The sequence below is a fragment of the Denticeps clupeoides genome, chromosome 4 (assembly GCF_900700375.1).
Source record: "Denticeps clupeoides chromosome 4, fDenClu1.1, whole genome shotgun sequence".
Classification (NCBI taxonomy): domain Eukaryota; kingdom Metazoa; phylum Chordata; class Actinopteri; order Clupeiformes; family Denticipitidae; genus Denticeps; species Denticeps clupeoides.
Window position 1 is genome coordinate 24,865,290 of NC_041710.1, and position 21,268 is coordinate 24,886,557.

A 21,268-nucleotide genomic window follows, 5' to 3' on the forward strand; every position below is an offset into this window, starting at 1 on the left:
GACCGAGAAGCATTGATTTTATGAATTCACTGATTGATTTCACTAATTCTCTTAACTGCCCACACAAGAGTGGTCTTGCAACATTAAAGGGTTCAGCGAGAGCCGCAAGGTATGGTAACAACTACACTGCACCACCATCATTACAGCTGCAGACGTGCCCTACCCTAGCAAATCAACCAGACTGATAGGATGACTAAAGACAAATATCCACCCTCAAGCAGGGATTCAGGGTGCTGGCCTTTGATGAAAGCAGGTCTTATGCAAACTTAAGCAAGGAAAATGTCTTTCACATCTTAACTTCATAAACAAGAATAATCAGACAATTTACATAAATTGGTATCTACCGATGCATCCACCACTGGATTAGAACAGCTATAGAAATGCTATAATGCTATTATTTGTCAGAAGCTCACCTGAGCTGAAACTCTGCTGGACACGTATGACCCCTGGGCTGTATTTGGGTGGTGGAGGGGGGTAGGCAGGAGGTGAGAAGGACCTCTCCGCATAGCCTGAACTGCCGTTTATTGTTGCCTGGTTTTGAGGAACACAGGGGAGATGAGAGATGTTAGACTGATGAAAATGATCAATTGAGGACATTTAAAGCAGGTGAGTCAGTGAGCAGGTGGGACCTACAGGACTGCAGCACCGATGCATCACAGTGACGAAAGACATTGTCTAATGGCATGAATGGTTACACAAAATAAATGCTACAGAAAACATTCAGTTAGAGTAGCTAACATGAAAGTGTAACAGGCACAACACATTTTAGACAGACAGAGGGTAGGACAATAGTCAAGGTTACCATTACGTAAACATAATTTTTTTTATAGTTAATTAATTATGAAAATATTGGTCATTTATTTTAAAAGTTGCTTTTTCATGTGGAAAAGTCTCCATCACATTTAATAGCAAAAAAAAAAACAACAACAAGAATCTATTACAGGTTATGTACAGCACAATGTAGAATGAGTTCATACAGAGCACAGATTTGCCATAGCAATGCAGTAAGTAGTAACAGATACACTAGTTGGACAAAACCAAAGCATGAATTATGAAATATGTTCATCAAAATGGGTTAGGATAGGATCAACATGCATCTGAAGTGCATTTTTGTGTATGCATGCAGGCAGCTAGCCAGCAGCGTGGTGCATTTGAGGTGATGAAAGGCATTGATTTTGACTGCATGGTTGCATAAGTGTGTCCACAGAGCATGGGGCCAGAGCGGTTGGTTGGGATAGTTACGTTAGTGACCGCAGCCATGGTGATGCCTGTGGCAGGAGTGATGGCAGTTAGGATGTGGTCGTCACTGGGGGCGACCGAGGCGTGGCTGAAGGAGGGAGAAGGTGTGGCTGATGTGCAGGGGGAGGAGTCCAGCCCACAGATTTGCAGCTCCTCCAGGACGGCCGTGGACGAGGAGTAGTGACTGAGAGCCGACACGGTAACTGGTGAGGCCACCGGGGAGACTGAGCCCCAAAACACACCACTTCCCCCTCCTGCACCCCCCTTTTCTTGTGGGGTGTACGGTGTTGGAGAGAGGGCGGAGGACAGAAAGTCCGGGGAGTACTGGATGGCACGACTGTAGGGGGAGCGGCGAGACGCAGGATCGGGGGACATGGTTCCCGAGGGGGAGGAAGTGCCACCTCGTGATACATCGGGCTAGAGGATAGGGTGAAAGGAAGGAGGGAGAGAGGGAAGGCGTGAGAGGAACTGAGGTGGAAAAGCAAACAAATCGGTTAAATATGGTTCTGAAGTGGCGAAAGTGTAGAGTTCGTGCTGTAGGATGAAGAAATATCACACAATATCGGTAAACCTGGATTACACAGGGACCAAACAAAGAACCAGAAGACCACAGAGTCACAGGTTCAAACCCCACTTACACCCATTGTGTCCCTGAGTAAGACAGTTAACCTTGAGTTGCTGGATCAGCCTGATTAAGGTGCATGTGTAGCTGTGGAGGAAAGTTAGTAGCATATGGGCAGAACAAGCACTGTGTAAATTATTTATACCACCAAGTTTCCAGCAGGCTGTGGGGGATCCTTGGACACCGGTTCTGTGGACGTTTCTGGCCTGTGGGGGGGGATTTGGATGGAGAGAGAGGCAGTGTGTGTCTCACTATGGAGCGCAGGGGTGGTGTCTTTGGAAGGGGGTGCACATGAAGCAGATGCATACTTGGGAGGGTCTGATTTAGGGAAGGACGGTGGATTTGCATCGGACTTGTGGACAGGGGGGTCTTGAGCTGTAGCTGGAGTGAGTTTGAGGGACGAGACCTTGCGAATTTGGACTTTTGTGGTGTTGCTGCTGGGACTATCGACAGCAATGGTGGAGGAGGGGATCAGTGGAGGAGCAGAGGTGGAGGCGCAGAAGGCAGAACTGGTTTGTTCAGAGTAGGAACAGGATGCTGTGCTAGTCTCGCTAACTGTGCAGGATTTTTTATTTATGTGTCGATCACCCTGTGATAAAGATATGAAGTTAGGTCCAGACGGGTCATCCAGAGCAGCCAGTGAACTGTAAGAGGGAGGGTTAACACCTGTAGGAGGTAAATGATAGCTCTCTCTCCGAGGGGGTGGGAGGGGGACCTGGTTGACACCAGAGTGAGCCAGTCGAGAAAGATGAAACACAAAACACGTTAGAAAAAAAAAAAGTGAGAATCCTAGAAGAAGAAAATTAATGAGCAAAAACTGCTGTGAAGATTACTTGTGAATTGAAGTATTACTTTCACACAAAATTCCGACAGTTTGAGATGGTTTGAGGAGATCTGAGGCCAGACCGCTGCTGCCCTGTAATTTCACACACATACTTTTTTGAAGCAGCAAATGAATTTTTGATTAGCTTCTCGAATGCTCTGCAACACAGCACGAAGACTGCCAGTGAGCGGAAAATCTGATTTGCCTGTACTTTATGTATTTCAACAAATCATTTTAAATGACTGATTGTTTTTATCTGTTATAGAAAAAAAAATTCTGTTGCATTATAAATGAAAAGCAGAGCAACACTAACTCTGCAAATCTGTCAAAAGTGTTCTGATTTAGTGTTCTTGTCCAATAACTTAATAATGTGAAATTAATTGAGCACGAGACTATCAGTAATGAACCTTCAGATTACTAGTGGTGAAGTGCTGTGGGCTGATCAATGTGCACTTTTATATTCATTTTATACTATGTTTATATATAAAACACAATGCACTTGAACCAGCAGAACCAGCATGGTGGCAGCACAGGTTCAAACCCCACTTACTACCATTTTGTCCCTGAGCAACACATTTAACCCTGAGTGTCTCCAGGGGGGACTGTCCCTGTAACTATTGTAAGTCACTCTGGAAAAGGGCGTCTGCTAAATGCCACGCGTGTAAATTGTGAATGTGTATATAAAGATAGTGGATAGTCTGGGTGCAGTAATGTGTGGCAAATGATTTAGCAGCAGCAGGGTTTACCGGGGTGGGAGATTTCTTGTCCTGCAGGCTGGGCCTGACGCTCCGGAAACCTTTACTTGTGAGTGAGGAGCTGCCTGCTTCTCCATTCCTCAGGCCATCTGTGGCACTGCGGGAACGCCACACATCTGCGGACAAGGGCGTGCATAGAGTCAGCCAAAGGTACTCACACAATGTTACAGAAAACACAAAATCACACACAAATTTTCAAACACACACCCAGTTTTATTTCACATTTTTATCATAGATTGCTAATGCACATTTACTGGACTGTAGGTATTTTAACAGCAAGAAATAAAGGTTAACTGCCCATGTAAAATACGGAAAGTGGAATCATATTATTTACATTGATTGCATTGATTATATTTGAGTGAATGTGTTTTTGTTTAAAGTTGATTTTTATTACTCATGTTTAATGACAGATTCTGTCCCAGTCAGCAGCAGATATCACAGAATATCTTACTGTCCTTTCCATCTCTGATTTGATCAAGTCAGAATACTGATCCAATCAACAGCCAATGGAAACTGAGTGCCTGTGGCCTCAAAGACAACAACAGATGCAATCCACTGATGACTGTTCAATCACTGCTATAATTCTCTAATTTCATATGTAAGTAGCTGAAAAAATGAATTACCTGAGTCTGATGAGTGCGAATCACTCCCTGGGGGAAAAGAAATGTAGTACGGTAAGCAAACTGCTGAATCTAATGATCACGACCTAAACGTTGAATGAATGTAAGTCACGTACACTGAGATGAGGTGAGAAATGTCACCTATTAGTTTAATTAATAACAGTATATTGTTTGGCAAGTTCAAAATAATAGCAATGCAAGAGAACATGCACAGCAGTGAAATATGATTCATGTTCTACAGACTGTCTCTCTGGTGGCAGATTTCTGAGTAGTGCGGTGATTTTGTTGGTTTATTAATATCTGTGTCTCTGTGCTTTAATTGGCTGATGCCATTTTTGCTTTGGCCACACTTACTGTGAGGAGGGATTGCAGTTTTGCTGAAATGGCAACAGCAAAGCTGGAGGTCTAGACAGATATGCAGATACATTTTGCAGCTACTCAAAATGGAGCTTCTATGATTTTTATTATAAATGCACAGTGCAAATAAATGCAAGGAAAGAATAGTGTGTGTCTGTCCATGTTTAAAAATTAATGGGGCACGGAGAGTGTTTTTTTATATCTTTGTCAGGCCTTAATAGCTTTTTTTGCTGTCTCCCATGGAGTTCCAGACTCAGGGAGGTTCACTGGGACGGCAGGGGAGGAGCGTTAATCGCTAATGCACCGGCTCAGCAAGGCTGAAGGGTGTCATGCATCTTAATTCAGACGACTTTAAAGGAAGCTACATTTCAAACACAGCCTCTGGATCAAGTGATGTCCTATGGCAGAGTCATTTTGTACGCCCTGAGGACCACCATTTTCTACATGGCACAGACACAAGATGAAACTAAACGTGACGATATTAGAAAACGTCACTAGTTGCCATTATTTAGAGTTCGGAACACTGGGAACTAATTTTCCTGTGCTGCAATATCTAACTAATGTAGATATCAGTAATGGCCCCACATTTACATATGAAAAGGACTGTGTCCACTTTCTGTGTCCTTTAGTACTTCTTAAACAAGTACGTGTCAGCTTCTTAGATATTCTTGCAGGGTGTGCAAAGATTGATAGATTGAGTTGTTTAGTGCGAGACAGAGCTGCTAACAAAGAGAGATGGTGAAATGAAGTCAAGGAGACAAGAGAAAGAAAGATTAATGGCTCCGAATGACAGACACAATATTTGAGAAGGATGGGTCATGAATGATCAGGGCAAATAGACACAAAAAGAAAAAAGGAATAGTGGAAAGAAAGCCGCTTTCAGACAAAAGCAACAAAGGACAACTGCATTTCCATTTCAACATTTGGATCATTTGAATAGATTTCCAAACAACATTTTTATCATGTTTTTCATGTTCGGTCTGAAACTGTTGCTTTTGGAGCATTTTTATGTCTGTTTTCAAGTGCAAGTGTTAAATAATACAGTTACAGACCTTTCTCTATCATACACATCCTGTTAATTTTCCAGTATTTTCATGCTTATAATACTAACATCAACCAGAGCAAATTATAATAACTGTTTACAGGGGCAGATCCCTGAAGCAAATCAAGTTCAGTATCTTATTCTGGAAACCAATGGTTCTAAGTGTGCCTTGAACTGCTGAATCTGGCTGAAAAGCTCAGAGGCTCAGATGTCTCCATTACCGTGCTGACGTTCTGCCAAGGCCGGAGCACCGAGCCCTCTCCGGCACTGTTCTGTTGTGTGTGCAGCAGGGTGGGTGAGTGTTAAAGCGCTGTGGAAGTTAATACCTGCAGCTGTACAAAGGTTTGGGGAGCTCTGGACCCTCTTCATGGGGGCCAGCGTGAGAGACAGCGAGGCGCTTTTGCGAGCACATCCTCCGCTATCTGAGAAAGCGCATTTTCCATGGCAACGTGCATGCATACACACACACACACACACACACACACACACACACAAACAAAAAAAGCTCATGCACCCCAGTACAAAAAAGCACATGCATTACCGAAGCCAAATAATTTCTCAAAAAATCATGAAAAGCTTCAACCTGCGACACTCAAACTAAAGCAAAATGACTTCATTTATCTTATATTTGCTTAGAAGTTCTCAATCTTGAAAAAAATACTGGTGGAGGCTGTGTAATAATAACTGCTGAACATAAACTTATAGGTCAAAAATAAATGGCTTCTGGGCAGGCACCTCATGTCTGGATGATTGCTGAAGCAATAAATCACATTTTATTACCAGCACCAATCTCCCAGCATGCAATTCAATCAGCACAATCTGTTATTACAAGGCAATATGTGAGTTATGCTTTGGCAGGCAAATGACACTCATTCTAACAGCTCAATTGGGGCACTTAAGGTCCTACGCAGACCAGGAGAGTGGTGCATAGGTAAGTAATTAGCAAGCATAACCAATCAGCGAGGCATTGATTAAAAAATATATTATATCCATGCATTTTCCCCAGTTTTAGATGTCAGAAAGTCATGTGTGTGTGTGTGTGTGTAATAAACAGAGTGTCTGGCAGACTGCCACCCCTGAACACCGATAATACCAGTCACATGCTAATTTGCTGGAGCTGCATCTCTGCTGGAAGCTAAATGGGAACCGGATGGCTCGGCTCACTGGGTGCCAAGTCTTGCAGTAGGTGTTTCACATTTTTGTTTTTCCAAAGCTGCCGTTGAGGTATTTAATTAAACAGCCAATATATGAATTTAAAAAGAGTGCAATGGGTTTGAGGAGGTATGAATTTCACATACCTGTGTTCATGCTGATGTTTTTTTCCTGACTGCACTACAGAGGGCACTATCACTATCCTGAAAGAAAAACAAAGACCATGAGTACAAGACATGAGCCAGCACTAAACATGTCGCTCCTTCGCTTTCAAAACGGGATCACGTCCTGACTAGGAAAACCCCACACATCAATAATTCACAACTGTGCGATCTCCAAACTGAAGCCCTCCGAGGGGAGAAATGTGATTCCTCTGCTGCAGAAACTCTTCTGAAGAACCACACTGTGAATACCAACAGTTTTTACTGATTGGAATGACAGTGGGTTAACCTTGAAAACAGAGGCATCAAACTCCTCACCGCAGTGGTGGGATGGACGTTTAAAGGAACTTTGGTGCAAGGCAATTAATGCATAGCACTGAACAATGTACCCCACCCCACCCGCAAAATAAAAAAGCAACAAAAACAGTAATTCACCAATGAAAGGCCATGCAATAAAAGGTCAGGCCGTTGAATTTCATGACAACTGAATACAATTTGTGCAATAGATTCATTAATGCAACATTACTGTCATTATTCTAAAACAGAAGTTCTGATCATTCTAAATACAATTTCTATTCATAGCATGTCCACTTCCAGCAACGTTTAGCACCTAATGCTAAGGATGTAGTGCCCATTGCAGTGAAATGAGCCACCTTTGTCTTTTAGACGTCTTATTCATTGTCAGCAAACGCTGTTGATGATGCTGCACCGACTGCACAGCGCTGCGCCTGAATAAGACAAAGCTGCCTCTTCCAGTAATGCCCTGTGACAGCACGGAGAAACTATTAAAGCGGCACTCCTTCGCTCCACAGCTAAAAAACGATAAGCCAGCAGTGCCATACTGTAATTGGGCTTCCCTGTGGCCTATATAGGTGAGCATTATCCATTACTGCGTTGAAGCCATTTTCCATCCATGGAGACCTATAATCTAGTGAAAGTACAGTGGGAGGGGGGCTAATTGAGTTATCCATCTGAAAAACACATCACAATTAAAACACAATTAAAAGGCACAAAATGACACTGCAAGAACAAGAAACGTATGACAACAGACAGAAATACATTAATGTTAATGAGTAAATGATTCACTTGGGGAGATTTAAAATTTAATTTTAATCCAGAATTTCTGTTTAGTTGCTATTACCAAACAGTGAGCCAAACAAAATGACTGAGAAGACGTCCCCTGGCAACCGAAACACATTTTGGGTTGGCAGTTGTACCTGGTCGCTGGGGTTTGGCAGCTGGATTAAAAGCCTTTTAGGCATATGCTGTTTTTAGACTGTTTTGGTCTGTCATAACATTAAAGTCTATGGAAAAAAAGTCACAATGCTTTGTGATTTAATTCATGTGCTGCATGTGTATTCGGAATCACTCTCTCGGCCACAGATGCCCCTGTAAAACCAAATGTAAAGTAAAGTGAAGTGAAGTGATTCCATTTATCCACATGTGATACACAGCAACACAGCACACGGTGCACACAGTGAAATTTATCCTCTGCATTTATCCCATCACCCTGAGTGAGCAGTGGGCAGCCATGACAGGCGCCCGGGGAGCAGTGTGTGGGCACGGTGCTTTGTTCAGTGGCACCTCAGTGGCACTTTGGTGGATCAGGATTCAAACCGGCAACCTGCTGATTACGGGGCCGCTTCCTTAACCGCTAGGCCACCACTGCCCCAGATACTACACTTGATCTTAGCCAAAAGGCAGAGAAGCGATGTAATTTGGTGTGATTGCTCTAACCACTTTGTCTTGTACTTTTATGAATCAAGACCTCAAATGCGGTAAAGTACTTTATAAATCGATTAGCATATAAATGTTCTATGTGGTGATGTAACTTTATTGCAGAACAAACCTCATTGCACGTGTTTTTTATTTAAACATCCTATTCTAATTTGATGTAAATTTGTCTTAATTTGGAGCCTGATGCATTATCATCAGACCACAGGTTGTAAGTATAAAAACCTGCAATTATTTATAATAAATAACTTGAAACAAAACATCATTCAAATGAACCACAACATTGAGTCAAATACAACAAAGCATTAAAAATGAAAGGGGTTCATTGTGGTGCACACAAAATTGCATACGTGACTGAAAATGTAGAAAATTACAGTGACCTCCCAGTGAAAACACAAAACAAAACGTCAACATAAAACATCTCGTACGGCAAACTCCGTAAAGCGTCTGTGCACAAATAAAACCAATTAGTGGCCAGAGAAGAACGACAGGGTTGGCCTGTGGAGACATGTCATGCACGGTGGTGGAGTGGATGATGCACAAGCTAATCTGGTCCCAAAATCGCCACACCCTCTGGGTACACTCATCCGGAATACAGCCGGCTTCTGACACGGGCTGGTGGCTTAAACCGAAGAAATTCACAATGAAGGGATGTATTCTTAAACACGCTGGTTTTCCTGGTTTCAGTTTAGATTTATGTTACTGATTGAAAGTTTTCCCCTTCAGAAATTCGCACAAGCTCAAAAACACATTTCTAAAATTTGTACAAACATGCACTGTACTACATCATAAATGTATCATATTGTGTGGTAGTAGCCTAGGGGGTAACACACCCACCTCTGAACCTGGAGACCACAAGGTAACAGGTTCAATCCCCACATAAGGGCTGTGGTGGCCTAGTGGGTAAGGAAGCAGACTTATAACATTACTGCATTTTCCTATTTTGCCCTGTTCCAGCTAATATATTTTCTGACTGAGATGGAATTTTATAATGTGGGCAAGGAAGGGCAAGTTAAAAGTGGACACAAGCACATGACTAACAAAAAGGGTATTTAATAACAAAAGACAAGGTAATTTTTTTTTTATTCATGACATTTATCACTTTATCTTAAAATCAGTAGTTACATTACATTTATCTTAAAATCAGTAGTTACAGGGACAGTCTCTCTGGAGCAACTCAGGGTTAAGTGTCTTGCTCAGGGACACAATGGTAGTAAGTGGGGTTTGAACCTGGAACTTGATGCACACAACTCAAGCGCAGGGAAAATGGCCAATGACCGGACGAGGACATAACACAGCAGGCATATATTTACACAAATGAACAAAAAATTCACACAATAAGGAAATCAAGGACACAACATAAATCTCCGGACCGGAAAACGGAGCCGGAGAGCAGCCCTCAAGAGACAAATTTCACTGGTCCAAAAAGAGACAGAGAAAGACAAAACTAGTGAAAAGAGCATGGAAAGCTGGCCCTCTGGCTGGCGAATGAGTGATGAGATTTGTGCATTGGTGCAAAGTTCGCATCACTTCAAAGTTGGTGACAGCTCAGAATCCTACTTGAACTCCTACTTCGACCCTCCCAGTAACAGCTCTTATTCACCAGTGGATGTGCCCTGCAGATGTAACATTAAAGCAGTGCTGACAGCCTTACAGCGGTATTGCACATTAACATTATTGACTGATGAAGGCTTGTGGCCTTTCCTGGCATAAGTGGCGAATTGTCTACTGAGAGCAAGCCAAGGAATGCTTACACTGTATGGGATATACTGTGTCATGTAAATATTGTGAGCATTTTTAGATTTTTGTGTGATTTCCTAGGCAATTGTTTTGATATGCACCTATTTAGCTGACATCTGATTCCCATCTTAAAACATCACTAGCACTAAGAATAGAAAACCGACCCCATTTGTGAAGTCAACCATATTGGTTGAACAAAGGAAAACCGTGTCTAGCGAGAGGAAAAAAACTTTGGCCCGCTCGGTCAAAAAAACGGAGGCGGAAACTCACTTAAGCGATTTGAAAGCAGGCGCAGTAAATCTCATCCACGCGGCTGCAGCCGCTTGCGCGACAGACATTTTACACAGAGCGAGCCCGCACTTTGATACATGAGACTTCACTGGCGCAGCGGCTCAGAAGGCCAATTGCTATTTAAGCCGGCGGTTTCTTATTAATAAGATTTATCATTCTGACTAGACATGTGCTCACCGCTTTATTTAATCACTTTCAATGCTATATGCATTTCTAATCACTAAATCATTAGCAAATTCAGACCGGGCCCATGGGCAAAATTTGATTTACGTCTCCCAGTTGCCAATGTCGCTGATCAGCAAATCCTCAGATGTTTCATAGTTCATTATGCAGCTGGGGATCCTGCCAAAGGCCGCTGAGGTGAAAAGAAGTGTGGGAGTGGAAGATTCAGGGTTGGTTAATGAAGAATTATATCAGTGGAACAGAATGCAGGTGGAAGAGACCACATATACCACTGTGGCATTTTATTTCCACTGCATTCCTGGAGCTGTCAAAAGTAAAGAGGTGTTAAGTGGTTAAACAGTGGTCATATAAATCTACCACAGACCGTAACTGCCGTTTGAAAGTGAACTAAGTGGTTTGTCATGCCCTGTCATTGTCCCATGAAGGCCAGACTGCCATTCAAAAGGGTGGTGGCCTGGCAGGTAAGGAAGCGGACCGTAATCAGAAGGTTGCCAGTTCGAATCCCGAGCTGCCAAGGTGTCCACTGCTCACTAAGGGTGATGGTTAAATGCAGAGGACACATTTCGCTGTGTGCTGTGTGCTGTGCTGCAGCGTTTCACAATGGCAATCACGTCACTTCAAAACAACATGATGCATTTGTGTGTATTTTGTATTCATATCTTATTATGGACCATGTGTACTAACAACCATTTTGTAAGAAAACAGTTTAACAAACGGTGTACATAAATACATTTGGGAATGTTTTATAAACTTTTATGTCATAAGCCCGACTTTGTGGCGTGCCTTGTGTGTGTCTAATGTCGCCCTGATTACCAGGATAGTTTGCATCTGTGTTTACATGTATAAATGTATCCTGCTGTGTCCTGTCCCTGTCCGGTCATCAATGTTTTACACAGTGCCGACCATGTTTCACTCTTTCTGTTTGTCGAATACTTGAGTTCTAGTATATGACCTGTTTGTTAATAGTGCATTTGTCTCCTTTCTCTCCTACCCTGCGCCAATCCCCGACAGTTTTATTACATAGAGGGGGTTTCACATTTATAATACGTGTTTTTTACCCTTGGTTCCCACACAGATGAGAAAACAAACAGGTGTGTGTGAATATACGCTACCGTACAAAAGTTTAGGGTTATTTAGAAATGTCATTTTTTTGGGTGGGCAATTTTTTCTTTCTTTTGTAGTCAAAAGATATTGTTATCTGGTTATCTGGCTGGAGTATCTGCTTTGAGGTTGAGAGGATCTTTGTCATTTACAATTAGTCTTGAGTTCTATTTGCATTTAATGACATTTACCAGACGCCCTTATCCAGAGCCACTTACAATCAGTAGGGCAGTCCCCCTGGAGCAACTCAGGGTTAAGGGACACAATGGTAGTAAGTATGTATAAGCAGACTCATAACTGAAGGGTTGCAGGCTCATATCTTGAACCACCAAGGTGCCACTAAAGTCCCTTGAGGCACTTTGCTAAAAAATAAGATGGAATAAAATGAAGTGTGCGTGTGAGTGTGTGATATATGTTTTTATTAACAGAAAATCCTATTTTAAATTATTTGGACTGCCACAAAATGAATGGGAAATGCTTTTAATAGTCACTGAAGAGGGAAATGAAAGGCCAGGGTGTAATAAAAGGATGGTTGTCAAGGCCACACAAAAAAAAAATCTGTTTTTCTGTGTTTTCCCATTTTGTGTGCCGAACTGGCTACTGCCTTAGTGTTGCTGGCTGCTTCATTTAGGAGGTCCTGCAGTGGTTTATCCTCTGATTGTAATTTGGGGTGCGATGGAGCCCCGGGTGCAATTACTCTGCAGCAACCCTGCACAGGCCCTGTTGCCTGAGAGGCAGATAGTATTCATCCACAGATCAATAAAAACTCAGCACAAACCCTGATGCTGGTGGCAGGGTTATGACTATATGGAGCACATAGGCATATAATTATGCTTAAATGGAATTTAGGGTAAAAACATGTTTGGTGTGAATACCCTCCTTGGTGGAAAACTAAATGTCCTCACTACACGATCTGGGAGCTCTTCCAAAAAAGGGAAGCAGAGAGCAACAAACACAAACTGAATTTTAGGGGGAAGAACCTTTCAGGTTGCGGGTCAGAAGATGGAAAATCCTGGACAGATGATGAGCAGTGGTGTGCCCCCTTCCCTTAATATAGCCCCAGTCCAGACAAGCCACTTGTCACAGAGAATTCAGCGTAGCAGGATGTAATGGCTTTTGACTCGGCTCAGCCAGGGACTCGGCACAATCGGTTGAATATTTCCACATGACAATGCAGTGTGGCGCCTGAGTGATTCCAGAAGCAAAGTATACTGGCACGTCACAAGAAAGGAGGAAAAGGCCTTTGATAGGCACTGTGTACACGCAACAAAAGAAAGTTTAGACCTTGGCATCATGGCAGTGGATGTGCAAACTGCGTACCCTTCCAGAGATTTAATCTTACCTTTTTTTATACAGTAACCAGGGAACATATGGGTTTAAGTGATCTTGTTTTGTTAATAATGTAAATGCTCATTTGTTTAAGAAAGTGACAACAGCATCACTACAAGTGTACAGGAGGACAAAAACCTTCCAAACTTGTATTGTGGCCATGTTGTTGTTGTACAACTGGTACAGAATATCCCATTCCAAACTATAAAAAATGGTCAAAACTGCTCTTTTAATGGTCAGGCTGGAGGTAAGCCCGCTTCTTCAGACCAGACATGGGCACTCTGAGAACCCCGCTCGCTGGTTGTCACCAGCTCCAACAGAAGCCCGCATCCTATTTAAAGAGCCGTCTGGAAAGTTCAACTGATAATACCACTTAAGGTCTGGACCTCTGCACAGCAAGATACACCTATCTGCATTTTACAGTTTTTGATAAGCTTGAAAGTGTCATATATCCAAAATGCAGTTCTGTGGAAAAGTTACACTGAAAGGTTCTCACACTCTAAAAACCCTGCTCAGATTTGGCCGATTCTTAGGAGTTTTTATCTTTGAGCTGTGGAAACACAATACTACCTCAAAGCATCCTCACAATCCCTTATAACAAACCTAAATAAATCTGGGATGAGACATGAAACTCCAAGTCCTCTTGGTGCAAGGACAGATGCTCTGAGAAGCGTCCAAGAAAAACGGGCAGGATTTGTTTTCTTTCCTCGCTTGCCGACTACTGAATATCAGCCAATTTATTTCATGGGACATATTTGTGGGAAATATTTGGAGACCACAGACTTTGTGTGGAGCAAAGGAGGCCACTGAGGAGCCAAATAAGAACATGAGGATGGATGTGTTCTTACACTGACTATTTAGCCCTTTCTTTTCTTGAGCATTCTGCTCAGCAGCATAGAAGGAAGGTTCAAGATTGAGAGACCAATTTTCAATGTGCTCTAACAGACATGTTTGGTAATGTCACATGAAGAGTGTCATCAGAATTGACAGAAATTAAAATGGAGTTAGCCCATAGTGATGATTGTCAACTCCCATGGACCCTGCTTCCTTATCCTACTTCCTTGCCAGATACCTTATTGTTTCAATGCAAGTTCATCTAGAGGCCATGGTGGCCTATCAGGTAAGGAAGTGGACTTGTAACCAAAGGTGTGCTTGTTCAAATCCCAAAGCATCAAGGTGCCACAGAGGTCCCCTTGAGCAAGATACCCGTCCCCACACACTGCCCCCCGAGCCTCTTTCATGGCTGCCCACTGCTGATTAAGGGTGATGGGTTAAAAGCAGAGGACACATTTTGTGCACCATGTGTTGTGCTATGCTGTGTATCACAATGATAAAAATGTATTATGTTCCTAAAAATGCAATATGTACTATGTTCCTATTTGTACTATGTCATATGTTCCCCAGTACTTGTTCTCTGCAACCAATTTTTAAAGAAATGCCAAATTCAAAATGACATGATGCCTTATATGGCAGGACAAAAACATCAATCTCAATCACTGCCCTAAAAAATTAAACCACTGTCTTGTGTGTAACAGTCATAAGCACTTGTCAACAAATGCAAACAGACATTAGTCTGTAGGCTGTGTTCATTTTAAGCTGCTGACTGACTCAGCTTGCATTCTTGCTTACTGTGTCCATTTTCCCTGAACATGTGCAGGAAGCTTTCAAATCAGTGTTCAGGTTGCCCAAAAACTGCAAAATTATGAATCTGTCACGGCCGCCGTTCCACCGCTGCCCACGGGCCTGCCGACCCGCAAGCGGAACGCAGCTGGTGTCGGTGTGGCATGTAAACATCCGGCCGCCATCTTGTTTCCCACAAGCTCATTGTTGTTAACCCTCCGTTGTCCCCGGATTACTCTTCTGCCTCGCATCCTGCGCGGCCACCCAGCACTTCCCCAAGCGTCTGTGTTCCTGCTGCTGCCCCAAGGCCAATGGGTCCTGCTCGAGCGTCTTCTGTCCTCGGCTCTGACAAAACCAGTTCATGTGAAGTGTGAAAAAAATAAAAGCTTTACTTGGAGAGGCCTTGGTGTTATGGTGTCGCTGATCAATCTGCTCGACACCCGGCCCGCAGTAACCTCGTGTCCCTGTGACACTTCTTCTGTGAGTACACATGTAGAGGGCATTGTGGTGAGCCCATAGCGTGCCCTCACTGCAGCACAAAGCCGGTCTGTTTGCCTGGCACACTAAGCATAATGAGCGCTGAGCACCACCGAGGGTGAGCGTGGCTCCTGTAATTATGTTTTAGGAACCTGCATCTTCCCCCCCCCCCCCGAAAGGCGGTGACTGCAACATTCTCCCCTCCAGGCATACTGAGAGGAAGGAGGAAGAGTGGAAGAAGGACAGAAGAAAGAAAGAATAGGCTTGTACTGAATTGTGCTGCTGTTTAAAACTGTGTTATATAAGCTACGGGAGTTCCTTTGGGGACACTGGCATTAGCGAGAGGAAGTGCTTTAGTCACTTGCCACGACTAAAGCATGATTAGAGTTCCATGCTAATTGGAAGTAATTACTGCCGTTCACAGCAATGTGGAAAGCACCCACACACTGTTTGACCCATCCGTGGCGAATACAGCACTGTACGCAGCCCCCTTTTTATGAACCGACAGGAAAAATCCCCCCGAAATGTGCAACAGCACGTCCCAGGGTAGAAGAAATACAACAAGGACGCCACACAGAGGAGCAGACGCACACAAGTGAGACTTATCAGGGATTACAGTTAAAAAGTACAGGCTTCTATTCTGTCTGCGGACACAATGAATTCACCCCCACCTGGGGGGGAGCAAAACACAAGAGATCCATGGGAGACTTTAATCCTGGCCAAAGAATTCTGGTTTGGTCTTATGCTGCCATGGTGGCGATGTGCCACCATTTGAAAGCCCTGATCTGTAATGACTTGGTGCGGTTGACGGGAGAGAACAAATATTGCCACTGCACAATGCTTCCCATTATGGTCAAAAAAGTTTTTCAGACAGGGATGTGATTTTGTCAGCGGCATCCGTATCAGCTGGGGTTTTATTCCTTTTCATAAGTCTCACTCTGGCTTTTCATGTCCCCCGGCCCTGTTTCTGGTGTCTTCACCTCAAACAAATGTCTCACCACATCTGTTTGTTCAACTTTTTTGATCAATGTGCTTATCTTCCATCTTTCTCTGTCTCAGCACTTTTCTCTCTGACTCAGTAGTTCTGTGGATGTGAACGTCTAGACCTCCTCTGCCTTCTCTTTTAATTCTGAATATTGCTGCAACAAAGAGTCTGTCCCTCTGCTTCTCTGCTTGTCAACATGACACTGCGTGCTAGTGGCCTGTGCTTTCGTCCATGTCCCCTGTCTGTCTGCAGGAGTGCTGAGGTCTGGCTTTGTGTGGAACGAGTTGGAGCAATAGGATTTGTGATATCAGCAGTATTTCACTCTCGCCTGTCCCCAAACCGTCCCAAACTACTTTAGGATGTTCCACTTAACAATATACAAATAATAATTTATATGTCAGGTTGCTAATATGTCAGGAGGTTATATCATCAACTGATATATCATGTTGGATGGCAACCCATCATCTCAAACTCAATCCCACTAAAACTGAACTAATATTCATTCCAGCAGATTCTTCACTACACCAGGATCTTGCTATTTACCTGGACAACTCACAGCTCTCTTCTTCTACAACAGCCCACAACCTTGGAGTAACAATAGACAACCAACTCTCCTTCTCAACTCACATCAGCAACCTTTCCCGCTCATGTAGATTCCTTCTCTACAATATCAGACAAATCCGCCCTTATCTGTCAACCCAGGCCACCCAGATACTGGTTCAGTCCTTAGTAATCTCAAGACTGGACTACTGTAACTCCCTTCTAGCTGGTCTACCACTATGAACCATCCGACCTCTACAACTAATACAAAATGCAGCAGCTCGACTGAACTTCAACCTTCCAGAATTCTCCCACACCGCCCCTCTGCTACGTTCCCTTCACTGGCTCCCAGTAGCTGCACGCATCAGGTTCAAAATACTGATGCTGGCCTACAAAGCCAAACTTGGAGTAGCATCATCCTACTTCACAGCCCTTATTACACCTCACACTGCACCTCGTATACTCCGAGCCTCCAGTACTGCTCGCCTGGTCCCTCCATCTCTGAAGGTAAAAGGAAGACATTCATCTAGACTCTTCTCCGTCTTGGCCCCTCGGTGGTGGAATGAACTTCCCCTCGAGGTCAGAACAGCTCAGTCTTTAGCGAATATTTAGATGAACTTGTAACCTTCTTATTGTCTGATTTATGAATAGAAACTACAACAGAGTGAATAAAAAGATTTTATTCATAGTTGGGGTCCTAATGAACCTTCGGTTCAACTATGAATACAATCTTGATCACTTCATCGATGGTAACATGAAAGCAAGTAGCTCTGGATAAGGGTGTCTGCCAAATGCCTTAAATCTAATGTAAATGTAAATCAAATGATGTATCCCTAACAATGCGTGCACAACTAGAAGTTAAAGAAGTGAAAGTGAAGTGATTGTCATTGTGATACACAGTAGCACAGCACACGGTGCACACAACGAAATGTGCCCTCTGCATGTAATGCAGAGTACATAGTGAGCAGTGGGCAGCCAATAAAGGTGGAGCAGAGTGTGGGTGCCACCAATAAATAAATCACATAATTTATATTATATCCTGCATAATCTAATAAATTATACAATATGTAATATCACATTTTATTGTCACAGTTCACCCTCTGCCTATGTTTTTGACAGCCCGCAAACAAGCCAAATTTCAGTACTTCAACAAATGCATTACATCTCCAAAAGGCAAGCAGCCAAAAACAAATTTAAGAGAACAAGGAAATGCAATCACACTTACAATGTCACCAAAACAGGAAATTGTGCTGTGATTCATCCTATTTCCTGCTGCTGTCAATACGTAACAGACCCAGGTGTAAGCCAAAACTGAGCTTCATTTGAAGCATTATGATTGGGCGAGCTAGAGTATAACACATGTTATGTATGAAAGGTGTTGCGGGCGTCACCTCAGGACACTGCTAGAGAGGAGCTGCTTTTGCCAGTTGGCCTTCTAAGTGCCAAAAACTCAAACGTCGATGACTACACGGCAGGAGTAAACTCTGCAGCCTCTTTCCCTTTCCTGGAAGCTCTCTGAATGAACTCGAGGACCATTTCTAAAAGGTCTGACATTTTCCGCGGCCCACGTAAAGGGTGTAGGAGGGATAGACTAGAGGGCAGGAGGTATAAGCAGCTTGCTAATGGGATGTTTAGCCTTGGAGACACATGCATGTTTGTTTGATGTAGTTGTTTCTGAGGATCTTTATTTAGACTCACCAATTCATAACCTTTAGGGTTAAGACTGTTAGGTGAATACAAAAAAGCAATGAAGAGACCGTAAATATGCAGATGGTATGAAGTGCAACCCTTGCAATGGCAATATGTATTCAGAATACAAAAATTAAGCATCGGTTTTCTGACCATGTTAAATAAAGAAAAACATATCGTGTACCCTTTCTGTCACCACGGGTTTGACTCAAGGGACACAATGTGACATGAGTCTATTTAAACGTGTTTGTTTTTCAGGCAGCCATTTAGAGCAGTTTCAGCAGAAGCTGGAGTGAAACTTTAAAGAGCAGCTTGAGGAACGCGGCCCACCGCTTTACACAATTCCATCCATTTACGTTGGCAGCATCGAGCCGAAACCGAGCTGAAGGGTTTTAACTGTGGCGGCCCAAGATTCCTCGCCCCCCACCGGGCTCCTGAATGTGGACAACGGCACAGCGCTCCTCTGCGGCCACAGCTACACTCATTAGGACCTGCTTTTGTCTGTCCAGGGTGTGTTAGTGTGCATGTGTGTGTGAATGAAAAGAGTATCGCATTCTTATGTGCGCCCAGTTTCACATTCTTGCAACGTGCTGTAACCCAAGAGACGTGTGTGTGCGTTTCCAGTAAAGCCTGTGCAGAGCCGCCTTTTGAGCTCTTTGTCCTTGTGTTAGTCTGAGCACTTTCACTAATGAGAGCAAACAACGGAGGAATGAGGAAGATGAGAAGAACAGAAACGAAGAGCCCGTGACACAGTCAACTCACATATCACACCGCTGACTGTCCTACTGGGGCAGTGGCTTTTATAATAAGTTTAAGTGACATATCATTTCAAGTCATCATTCAAATGGCCGAGTATTAGCTGCCTCACCCTCACACAGAAAGAAAGAATGGAAGGAGAGAAAGTCTCGAAATTAACCAGAGATGCAAAAAAAAAAAAACTTCCGTAGTTCACTCATTATCAGTTTGATCAAATCACTAGCAAGTCCAGTTACTTGTATAACCCTGAGGTATACTCAACAACGCTTCAAAAAGCTGTAGCCAAGCGCAAAGAGATACAGTATTAAAACACACCCAGCTAATAACAATCCATCTAACACTCGTCTAACATCCAGCATAAATCCTAACGGTGTGCAAGTATAAGGCTGAGAATATGCAAACCGGAAATAAGACCAGTTAGACAATATTTACACTATAAAACAATGAAACACTACAATAAATTGTTGATCTTAAACTTTTATTCAATAAAATAATAACTTTTAGTTAAAAACGTTATTTAGTAAAAACATTTAAATACACTTTGACAATAAATGGCTCTTTGAACAACAATCTTTTTGTGAAACCCCCACCACAAATCCTGCAGTAGGACATTGTGAATGTCCCCCCAGCTGAAGTGTCTCTGGACTTACGGCTCAACTCAATCGACTGAATTGAGCCGCAGTGTGAGTGCAGTGAAGCAGGAGGCACATGGGAACATACAACAGGGTGGTGGGGGCGCGACTGTCACTTTCAAGAAGCTTCTGCTCAGACCGCAAGCAGAGAGGAACTTTGAAGCCCTATAAAACCCAGGCGGTCACAGTGCATCCCCCAGCTACGATACTTCTGGATCTTACATCCAAAATATCCCTGGCTATGGTTAAACTGGCTGGGAATTTAAACTTGGTTCTCTGACATCTGTCCCTACACAGACCTAGAACAGGGGTATTATTTTGCGGGAAAGTTTTTTTTGTACAAGTCTGTCGTTGAGCTGTACAAGTCTCTTTCTTTTGCATGCAAAGGAAAGTATTATTTTATATACATTCTGTGACAAATGGATGTTATCATGTCAAATGGCTAAATGATCACTAATCAAGCTAGCAACTCCTCAAATGCATGAGAAAAAAAAAACAGTTTCCCTGGGTTCTACATGAAGACCAAAGCTATGAAAATATAGCCTGTAATCTATGTTGTCAGTTCATCGTAATCAGAATATAAAATACAAATTGGAAGTTTTCTTACCTTCATAAAATCCTAAAAGGTCTTCAGGAGAGAGGTGCATCAGTCAGGTCCGAGATCAGTGTTTCCTCTTTGGGTTCCACCTTAGCTTGATTTTAGAGAGCTGTCCCCGGGAAGACGTGGGTGAGAAAGAAGGAAAGGGAGAGACAGACAAGAGAGTGAGAGATGGCAGAGTGATTGGACAGGTCTATTTTCAGAGGTATACTAGTGTGCATGAGTGTGTGTATGGGGAGGGGGCTTAAGTGACAGGGTCCATTCCTCCCTTCTCTCCCTATCCAAGAAAAAAAAAAGCTATGCCAGTGGTGCAGATATGTGAGAGACACACATGCCTCTAGCCCGATAAACAACCTGGTGAAAACACACACACGCTGTTTTTCTTTAAGAAATACGTAACAGGCCTAACCATGTTCCTAACCTTGTTTTATGATAAATTTATTATCTTTAGTAAATACGTCTTGGTCCTCATTGAGATATAATTATAAGAACACACACAGTGACACACAGAGCATGCTGACCGAATGCTCAGGCAGTGACCTCAGTTGCTGTATTAGCAGCTGGGCGTCAGGGGCTGGTCATCTGCAGTGGCAGCGGTGCAGCTACTGTAAAACACGGCCCCTGGGGGCCCAATATAGGTAGGCACAGCATTACACACACACACACACACACACACACACACACACACACACACACACACAAAGAAATAAATGTACACAGGGGGTAAAGGTTGCATTATAAAGGTTGGATTATAGTCCAGCATTAAAAATACGTATGCATTGTGCTTAATCTTTGTCTAGCAGTTGCTAATTGGAATAAGAT

At 43.1% G+C, this 21,268-nt stretch overlaps 1 pseudogene; it reads right to left on the minus strand.

The window, feature by feature from the left end:
- Positions 1-20,592, minus strand: part of LOC114787582 (sorbin and SH3 domain-containing protein 2-like) — a 44,006-nt pseudogene extending 23,414 nt beyond the window's left edge.
- Between the last annotated feature and the right edge of the window lie 676 nt (positions 20,593-21,268).